Below are 10254 nucleotides of genomic sequence, written 5' to 3' on the forward strand. Positions count from 1 at the left end.
GATTTCTCCTTCCAAAACGTCCACCTTCTTTCCGGCCATTTTTTTTTCTTCTATCGGATCCACAAAAATCTTCTTCCGGAGACGAAGATCTTGTTGAAATTCAGGATTTCAGCCGCCGAGCGGCCCGACCAGCCCATTAGAGCATTTTAGGAAGCGTTTTTTGGCGTTTTGAGAGAGAATTTTGAATGTAGGGACTGTTTAGGGATTTCCTTTTGATTTGTATGCATTAAATAGTTGTTTTTCCTAGGGTTTGGGCATCTTGAATTTGACAGAACTTTGAGATCTCTTAGATTTAGGTTTTCTTTGGGCTCTAGCGGCGTCTAGAGATTTGGGAGAGATCGATCCTCCTCTCGAATTGAGGATCAATTGTATCTTGCTATTTTATTCATTGACTAGTGGAATACAAGCTTTTCTTATAGTTTTCTCTCCGTTTTCTCTATAATTTCTGCTGTTTTTCTGTGATAACCTGCTGTCCAACTCTATAAACAACATATTTTCTGCTGTCTCGCTTCCGATTTGGCTAGGAATTACTTGCAAACTCAAGTATTTTCTATCAAATTGGTATCCGAGCATCGTTTTTGGGACCTTAGGCAGCTGAAATCCTGAAAGCTTTTGGCTTTCGGAAGTGATTTTTTTGAGATCCGTTGGGATGAAAGATGGCCAGAAAGAAGGTTGACGTCTTGGAAGGCGAAGTCGGCCAATTGAAAGCCGATTTGGAGGAAAGATTCTGCAACTTTCAAAATCAAATCACCTCCAACAATGAAAGGTTGGAGGGGAAGTTCACCGCGATGGAGGAAATGATGAAGAAACTACTTGAAATGAAGACCAATCCGGCGACATCGGAAGTAAGGGAGACTACCGACGGCCATGGCATGAGAGGAAATCCGAAACCCTTGAGGGGGAGGAGAAATTCGGAGGTGGAGATCCTGGAGGAGGAAAACGACATGCCCCCTCTAGAATCGTTTTCTAGAGAGGAAATGAGCAGGGGATACGACCAATGGGAGGCTGATTTGGTCGGAAGGAGGGAAGAATTCAATCCCCGAGGTGCTGAATTTGAAAGAATCCAACGTTGAGGTGCTGAATTCGAAGGGGGAAGGGAAGAAATTCATCGCCGAGGTGCTGAATTCGAAATGATTCAGTGTCAAGGGGCTGTTTTTGAAGGAAGAAGGGATGAACGTCATCGTCGAGGTGCTGAATCTCAAGGAATTCAGCTTCGAGGTGATGATTTCGAAGGAAGAAGAGATTAATATGAAGTGGGATTCAAATATAATCGTCGGAGGGATAATCGGGACACTTGGGGGGACTCTTCCCCTTCGAGGAATTGGAGGTTATGGAGGATATTGGAGAAACGGAGGAGACCCACGGGTGAGGAAGCTGAAAATGTCCGTCTTTGAAGGCGAAGATGGCCATTGTTGGATCTACAAAGTGGAGCGTTACTTCGCTGTCAACGGGTTGACAGATGATGAAAAATTGACAACGACGGGTCTGTGTCTGGAAGGGAAAGCTTTGGCATGGTATCAGTGGCGTAATAGGAGGGAACCCATCCGAAGCTGGAGAGAGTTCAAGGATTGCTTATTAGAGCGTTTCCGAACCGACGGGGGAGGAGACTTCTATGAGCAATTCTTTGCCTTGACTCAAGAAGGGACTGGCAGATTATCGGGGTCGGTTTGAGTACTTGGCTAGCAGATTGGATCACATTTCAGAGTCAGCCTTAGAAGGGAACTTCATGAAGGGGTTGAAACCAGAGATCCGAACAGCAGTCAGGGTACTGGAGCTGAGAAACCTCGAAAATGTTATGGAGCTGGCGCAGTTGGTAGAAGATCAGAAGAAAGCAGAAAGAGGTGCTCGAGGAAATTGCTCAGGAGGCTCTTACAGGACGACGACCACTTTTCTAGCACCCAAGGGGCTTGCATCAGACAACAGTAATGAGACCACCCGGAAGAAGCCAGTAGGAGGAGAGAGTGGGGAAAATTTCAAGAGGCTGACAGAGAAGGAGATGCAGGATAAGAGGACAAAGGAGTTGTGTTTCAGATGTGATGAGAAGTACATGCCAGGGCATAGGTGCAAGGACCGAACTCTTCAGGTTCTCCTTGTATGTGAAGACAAGGAAGATGATGAGGGAGGTGGAAGCAGATCTGGAGAGGAGGAGAAGTTGCACCTGGATGTGGCAGATGTCTCTCTGAACTCTGTAGTGGGATTCAATCCGAGTCATATTATGAAAGTGAAAGGAGAGATAGTTGGCCGTGACGTGGTGGTGCTAATTGATAGTGGGGCTACCCACAATTTCATTTCCATTCAAGTCGTCAACCAACTGGGAGTAAAATTGGTGGACACAGGTTGTTATGGGGTGATGATGGGTACAGGGAAGGTGGAGAAAGGCCAGGGAATCTGTAAAAGAGTGGTGTTGACCATCCAGGGAATTCAAGTAAGGGTGGACTTTCTCCCACTAGAGTTAGGAAGCACTGATATCATCCTGGGGATGAAGTGGTTGCAAACCTTGGGGAAAAGCAAGGACAATTGGGGAGCACTTACGATGGAATTAATGGTGGATGGGAGAAAGGTGGTTATAAGGGGAGATGCAGGGCTATCCAAAGCCATGACATCACTTAAGACCATAGTCAGGGATATGCAAGAGGTGGGGGAAGACTATCTGGTGGGACTACATAAGCTGAATGTGATCAAGATGGAGGAGGGAGGGGGTGTTTCTCTTTTTTTTGTGCGGCCCTTGGTTCAACAATACAGTAAGGATTTTCAGTCACCTTAAGGATGGCCACCTCCACCGGAACACGAGCATATCTCCACCGTGAGGACAAGGTGGATTTTTAGGAGGGGAGTATTGTTAGACCGGTCCAGCCGGTCCGCACAGAACCGGCAAGTTGCAAAGAGCGACAGATCTCCGCCTCCTGCGGAGATCGATTGGCCCGACCAGCCCGTTAGATCATTTTAGGAAGCGTTTTTTTAGCGTTTTGAGAGAGAAATTTGAACGTAGGGACTGTTTAGGGAATTCCTTTTGAATTGTATGCATTAAATAGTAGATTTTCCTAGGGTTTGATCATCTTGAATTTGGCTGAAATTTGAGATCTCGTAGATTTAGGTTTTTTTTGGGCTCTAGTGGCGTCTAGAGATTTGGGAGAGATCGATCCTCCTCTCGAATTGAGGATCAATTGTATCTTTGCTGTTTTATTCATCTACTAGTGAAATACAAGAGTTTTCCTTAGTTTTTTCAAAGATTTATCGTGTAAAACTCCTGTTTTTCTCTGTTTTTGGGCTGTTTCCTGCTGTGGACAGCAATAAATCTGCTGCAGTTTACTGATTTTGGCTAGGAACACTTGTGAATCCTAGTGTTTCCTATCAGTTGACTAGAGAATGTCGACGTCCCCTTGCTCGTTGTAAATGAATCCGGAATCAAGATTGGGATCGGCATTCATTGTTTCTGAAGGGTTGAAATGTTTGAAGGCGTTTGTCGTGGCTTTCCTCGAAGACTCATCACACTGAAAGATAGGGCAAGGGTCAAGATTCAATGTATTTGGATTTAAAGCTTTAATTAATCAATCAATCTTGATTTGATTAATTGATTTAATTATGAGCCCTTTCCAAAAATAGGATTAATGAGAAAGGAAAGATTTTGAAATCTAAATTTGATTTATTTAAATTCAAATTCTTTCCAAAATTAGGTTGAGTTAAATAAGGAAAGTGGGGCTTTAGGGGGACAACTTTGGAAAGGGAAAATTGAGGGGCGGCGATTTGGTGGTGGAAGGGAGGGCCAGCGGTATTGTGGTGGCAGTGGGGCAAGGGGAGGGGAAGAAGGGGGGCGGCGGTTAAGGGGCTCGGGTGGGATTTCGGCTATGGGTGGTGGATGGGGCTAAGGGCTGGCGGTGATGAAGTGCAGGAGGGAAAAAGATAGAAAAATAAAGAGCCACAAATCCGGACGCTTCCAAGGTTGGTGGGTGATTCGCTTCCCTCTCCTAGGGTTTCTTCTCCATAGCTCTTAAGCTCTCACACAACATAAGGATGCAGGAATTTCTTTGATAATCATTCATTAACCATGAAAAGAGAACATAAGGGCAATACACAACCTCATACAATGGACTCAAAAACAAAAGATGATGATGCCCTTTGGGCTTACACATGACCACCCTTATGTAAGGGGTAAAAGGGGAAAATGATGAAAAGCAAATACAAACATAAATAAATAAAAACAAACACATAAGATGACTTAAAAATATATTGGTGTGATCGTGACCGTAGATAGGCGGCCACGGCTCTGATAGACTTTCCAAGCTCCGATGTCCCCATCAGAACATCATTGTCAACATAGTAATAATTGGTAATAATCAGTTTGACTTTTTATCTTTTAGTTCAAAAGGCTTTGCATATCACGGTTGTAACTCATCAACCTATCGAACTACTTCATGTCACGCATCAGGATTACCTTCAAGAGTAGCTTGTCTCAAACATTCAATTGGGCATCACAATGCCTAAGTTCATAATGCTTCTTCTAGCAATCTTGCATTGTGATGAGTCTGTTAGTCCGGTTCATTGAACCGGTCCAGTCGGTCCCTTGTGTACCGGCTCACGCGAAAAGGGGCAGAATTCTCTGCCTCATGTATGCAGGAGCCGACCGCCCACTCTTCAAGGAGCAATTTAGGAAGGATTTTAGGAGGGGTTTAGGAGGGAAATTGAATGTAGGGATTGTTTAGAGATTTTCTTTTGAATTGTATGCATTAAATAGTTTGTTTTCCTAGGGTTAGGGCATCTGAAATTTGGTTGAAATTTGAGATCCCTTAGGTTTTCTTTGGGCTCTATGGGTGTCTAGAGATTTGGGAGAGATCGATCCTCCTCTTGAATTGAGGATCAATTGTATCTTGTTATTTTTCTTCTTTTAGTTTGATTATCACATAAAATTCCTGTTTTCCTGATTTTTCCTTTGAAGTTTGAAAGAGTTTTCTTGCAGTTTTTCTGAAATTGATAAGATTTACTTGAAATCTTCAAGTGTTTCCTATCAGAGTCATGTAATATCTACTTAATATTGTTGGTTGTCTTCTGTCAGCTTTAGTGTAGTCCCACTAACTTTTGATGATTTTCCTTAATGACTTGACATGTGTGGCATCATCTAATATAATAGATGACATCTTCATTCATGAACACCAAGAGCGAGATTTCAAGTTTTGGTACATCTTCTAGCTCCTAGGTGGACAAGATTTGGTTTGACGTGCATCCTTCAAGATGTCATACTTCAATGTTATCAGTGCACACAACCTTCTACAAAATATAAGCAATCCTTACCAACCAAATTAGAAATCAAACAAGCTGGATTTGTCTTATTATTGGCATGTGTAATCAACCTTCTACAACTTTCCATTCAAGAAGTCATTAAGCTCTGCAGGGCGTCAAACAATCTTTCCCTCCATGTTGGCATAAAAGTTGTTGTCTGGTTTATAAAAGGTGATGAGTAACAGCTTTAATATAAAATTCACAATCCTTAAAATATTTCATCCATCTTCTCCGTCACATAAAACAACGGCATTCCGATGACCCGGTTAGGAAAGTAGAGGTATTAGATTTGACTTATGTTAAGAAAGGTAGAGGGAGACCTAAAAAGACTTGGTTAGAAAATATTAGAAATGATCTTTTTTTATTAGATTTAAACGAGAATTTGACTTTTAATAGGACACAATGGAGAAAAAAGATTCATGTAGCCGACCCCACATAGTGGGATAAAGGCTTGATGTTGTTGTTGTGTTCTCCGTCAGAAGTTGAGCTTCATTTGCATGAAGTTCTTCACGCCCTTCTGGTTGGTAAAACATTTCACATGGTTAATGCACAAGTACTGTCGTCATATCTTCGAAGCAAAGATGATGGATACCAACTCTAAGTCATAAGTTAGGTAGTTCTTTTCATTTGGTTGTCGAGAAGAGCAAGGAAGGCATCATTGTAAACTAAATATACTTAACATTGATGGGGTCGAACAAGCACAGTTGTCATCACCAAAGTTTTCAAGAAGGCAATACTCACCATATGACTTGATCATCATGCTCCCAAAGAGTTTTCTAGATGACACCAAAATACTCATGCTTTTGGTCAAGAAATAGGAGCAACAATCATTTATGAATGCAATCATAAATTTAATCAAATACTATCGGAACACTCTATTCAACATATTCATGAGGGTAGTGATAGAGCTTGTCAATCTTTGGATTGAAATGAAAAAAGTATTTGGTTTGCTTACATATTTTTAGAGAGAAGTCCAATTGGCTCAGAGGCTTGTTGGCCGGCCATATCCAAGGAGGTTGGGTGATCTCATTGGATCCCTACTTTGGTAAGTAGGTTTTAGTTTCCTTTGCTTTCCTTTCATTATAAGCATCGGTCATTCCGTTTTAATATTTGTAATCCATCTTATAAAAATACAAAATCCGATTTTGTCTCTCTAAATCCAAGTATAATCCTACTTACTACGGCCGGCCAAGAATTTTGTCTTTGCAGGATTACTTTTGTTCCTCTAGTATTTAACCAACCAAAATCTCATAAAACCCCAACAAATCTCTAGATCATTGGCCGACATCCCATACTCCAATAAATCTAAATTTATTTAAGGTCTAGTAAAAATCTTAGAGAACAAATCAACCCTAGTTCAAAGTTTTGTTTACTATTTTAGATCAATATCTTGTTTTTAGTCCCTTATAAAATCCAAAAAAATAAAATAAAATAAAACACCACAAAAATCTCTAAACTTCTAGATCTCATCTAGAAAGTTTACTTGATCATTTTAAAGTGGAATTGCTAAATTCAACTCATTCTACAGAAAATCATGATCAAATCCTCTATCTTGATTAGTTTTGGACAAAACTGACATGCATCTCTTCCATAGCACATTTAGAGAACAATTGCTAGTGCAACTAGAAGAGACAAAAAGAAGGCATGAGATAAAAAAAGAAGATTAAAAGAGGCCATTTTATTTGAAGGTTAGCAGAACTTGTTATTTTATTATAATTTACGTTTCCCCACATCGTAATTCAAACCTTAGATTACTGCCTAAGACCATGGAATTTCATGTGATTGTGAGGCCAGGAAATCCTCTGTACTCATTCTTCTATATCTCTACCCTCACATCATCCTTCATGACTAATACAATCACTCAATAAACAGTTCTGGTTAACTTCTAAGCTTTTGAAATGGATAGTAGGCATGGAAGAAAATATCTTCAATCATGACTTTATAATGTATAAGCCTCTTTGTATAACTTTTGCACCCTGTAGTAATACTTCCTGAATTTGAATATTTGATGAACTTCCACCAGATGTATCTTGTTTAGTGATAAACCTCATGATTCCCATGGCAATAAGAAGTAGTGTGTAGTTTTAATCACCATCTACAGCCAGTCCAAAAGATCTGTTTCAAATAGGATTCAATATGCAGCAATCCAATATTTGCCTAAATTTTGTTGTTTAGCCATTATTTGAATGTTTCTTCTGATTATCTCAAGATCTGTCAAGAAATTTAATATCACAATCATGCCAGGAGCACCATTTTTGTGTAATGGGGAAATTCGAGGTAATTAATAGTATTTTTTGGAAATTCAAGCAGAATACAAAATTAATGAGGGAAGGATAACAATTTACAATCAACTAGACAAAGTAACGAGATGGAACATATTCAAAACTAATGGTGATTTAAACGATAAAAACATGCTTCCTAATTACAAGTATAAAGCCAGCAAAGACAAGGCAACTTGGATGTTTACTTTCACATGATTTGCAATTGAACTGACAGTGACATCTAGGCATCTCATACATTGTCTTTCACTAAATATGTAATTGCATTAACAGTTACTTGTAGCACACGTACTTTCCTACTAAAGAAATGAAAAACAAGTTTTACTTAGGCTTCGTTTGGGATGACTTTCTTGTTACTTCTTAAAGCATCTTTCTAGTACAAAAATTTTAATTATTGAACTAGAAAGTTGCTTTAAGAAGCAGCAAGAAAGCCGTCCCAAATAAAACCTTAATTGTGATATGGAAACATACTCATTCATAAGCAACATACCCAGCAAAGACAAGGCAACTTGAATGTCCATGGTTGGTGGATGTTGGACAATGGCATTTGGTCATTGGAAGGTGGTCGACATAACCATCCTCTTGTCATGAGGGAAGTCTGAGTGGCTAATGAACCTGAGACTGCCGATTGGCACCCAACGTTCGATCAAAACTCAAAAATACTATGTGAATTATGGATTTCTATTTTCTAATATGCATTAAGAATGGGTAGAAATATGGTGTATTTATATATTTCAGGATGAGCATTTTCAACATTTTATAGCATATGTATTCATATGAATCTCTGCATTTTTTAAATGTCAACATTTGTCTAATTTAATGACTCGGCTCGACTTGAACCAAACAATATCATCAATAAAAAATCATTAGAAATTATAATATTTATTACATAAATATAATTATAGATTTAGTGGCACAACCCAATTCGATAACTCAACCCAATTAAGACCAATCTAGATGAATGGACTTATAGTTATCACTCAGAATAATAATATATACATATCATAGACATTTCCTAGATTCTAATGATTTCAACATACAACAAGTCATAATGTATAATTTCTTTAATTTAATTTTCTTTTACATTTTCTGACATTTTATGAATAAGGCAGACTCATTTCTCCACAGTCCACACACACACAAACATAATATATATATATATATATATATATATGACATATTCAAAGGCTCATACCCAAGAAGTTTTAGATGCCAACATCCTCCTTCACATTTTTTGGTAGAAAGATGATAAAATCCTCTGGGCACGAAGCCAAGCACCTCCCTTTGTCTCCTTACAGTGCAGTAGTGCACATAAGGGATCCCCATCTACGAGAAGTGTTATGTCACCCAATGCAATCCCTTAGTTTTCCACCCCTACCTAGAGCATGCATATGACAAGCTCAACAATTTGAGCAGATCAACTTGTATTTAACTCCTAACATATGATCTCCTGAAGGTGTGTCTTCTGATCGTTGGGCGTGCTATAATCATTTATGAGAAACCTCTTAAGTAGAGTGAAGCACAATTCTCAAACATTGAGGTGTCTTTTGGTATAATGATTGAAATTTCATCAAAAACTCTAACATTAAGCGTGCTCGTAGAGATACTCCTAAAATGAATAACCTCTCAAGAATTTATAACAATGGGACAAAATCATAGAGACATTAGGGCAAAGTAAATAAATATCTCAACAGTTAAGAGCTTAGATTGTTACAAACAAGATTAGAGTAATAAGCTACCAGAGACATGTGAACTATGTATCATACGGGATCAGGTGCTACATCATGAGAGCCATCTCTTGAACCTTGGATTGTATAAAGTGCGACATAGAGAGAGCCTGATGTGAAACCAGGAATTGTTTTCTTAGAGATTAATAAAGTTTGCTGGAGCAATGATAAAAATAATCTTAAAGCTTCTCAAAATTGAAAACTCAAGAAAGATCTTAGAAGTAAACAATACTTAGGCAATCCATCACAACTAAATTTGCAAGTTCTTTAAAATAACAACTTAAACAAAAGCAATGAAATGATCAGTCAACTAGAATCCGACGGTTAACAAATCGATCGTCTCACCTTGAGGCTCAAAGTCACTCTTCTACGTCTAGGGTTGTCGGAGGAAGAGGAACCATACAAGAAATGAAATCACTCCAAGGTAGACGGCGCAGACGATCCGTAGTGATGGCGAGGGATGCGGCGGAGACGGAGGTGGAGAAACGGGTGGATGGTCGTTGATGGTCCAATTGTAGTCCTGGAATTGATCGTCTATGACGTCCACAAGAGTGGGAAGGATGTGATTCAAATAGTCTTCAACAGTATCGTCTGAGCCAAACCAGACGTCGAAGAACGGTGAATGGGTGATATGAATGTCTCCGTAGACGTCGAATACCAATCCACTCTCAATCTCAGGATCCGCCATGCATCCTTACCGGAAGAGAAAGAAACACCAAAAGGGGAAGAGGGAGAGAGGAGGTGGCGGGTTGGAGGAGGAGGGTTGGATTGGCTTGGGTACTTGAGAGGATTGGCTAGAGAGAGGCTCCAAGAAGTAAAACTGAAAAATCTGAAATTATTTCAGTTTTATTTGAGATTTTTCAGTTTTATTTGGGTGGGAGGGAATAAATTTGAAGATTTCAAATTAATTCCATTAGAGGTTGAGGGGGCAGCAATAGGGAGAAGTTTGGGGCTGATTTAGTGGAGCTATTAAT

Source organism: Dendrobium catenatum, unplaced genomic scaffold (genome assembly GCF_001605985.2).
Source record: "Dendrobium catenatum unplaced genomic scaffold, ASM160598v2 fragScaff_scaffold_1684, whole genome shotgun sequence".
Classification (NCBI taxonomy): Eukaryota; Viridiplantae; Streptophyta; class Magnoliopsida; order Asparagales; family Orchidaceae; genus Dendrobium; species Dendrobium catenatum.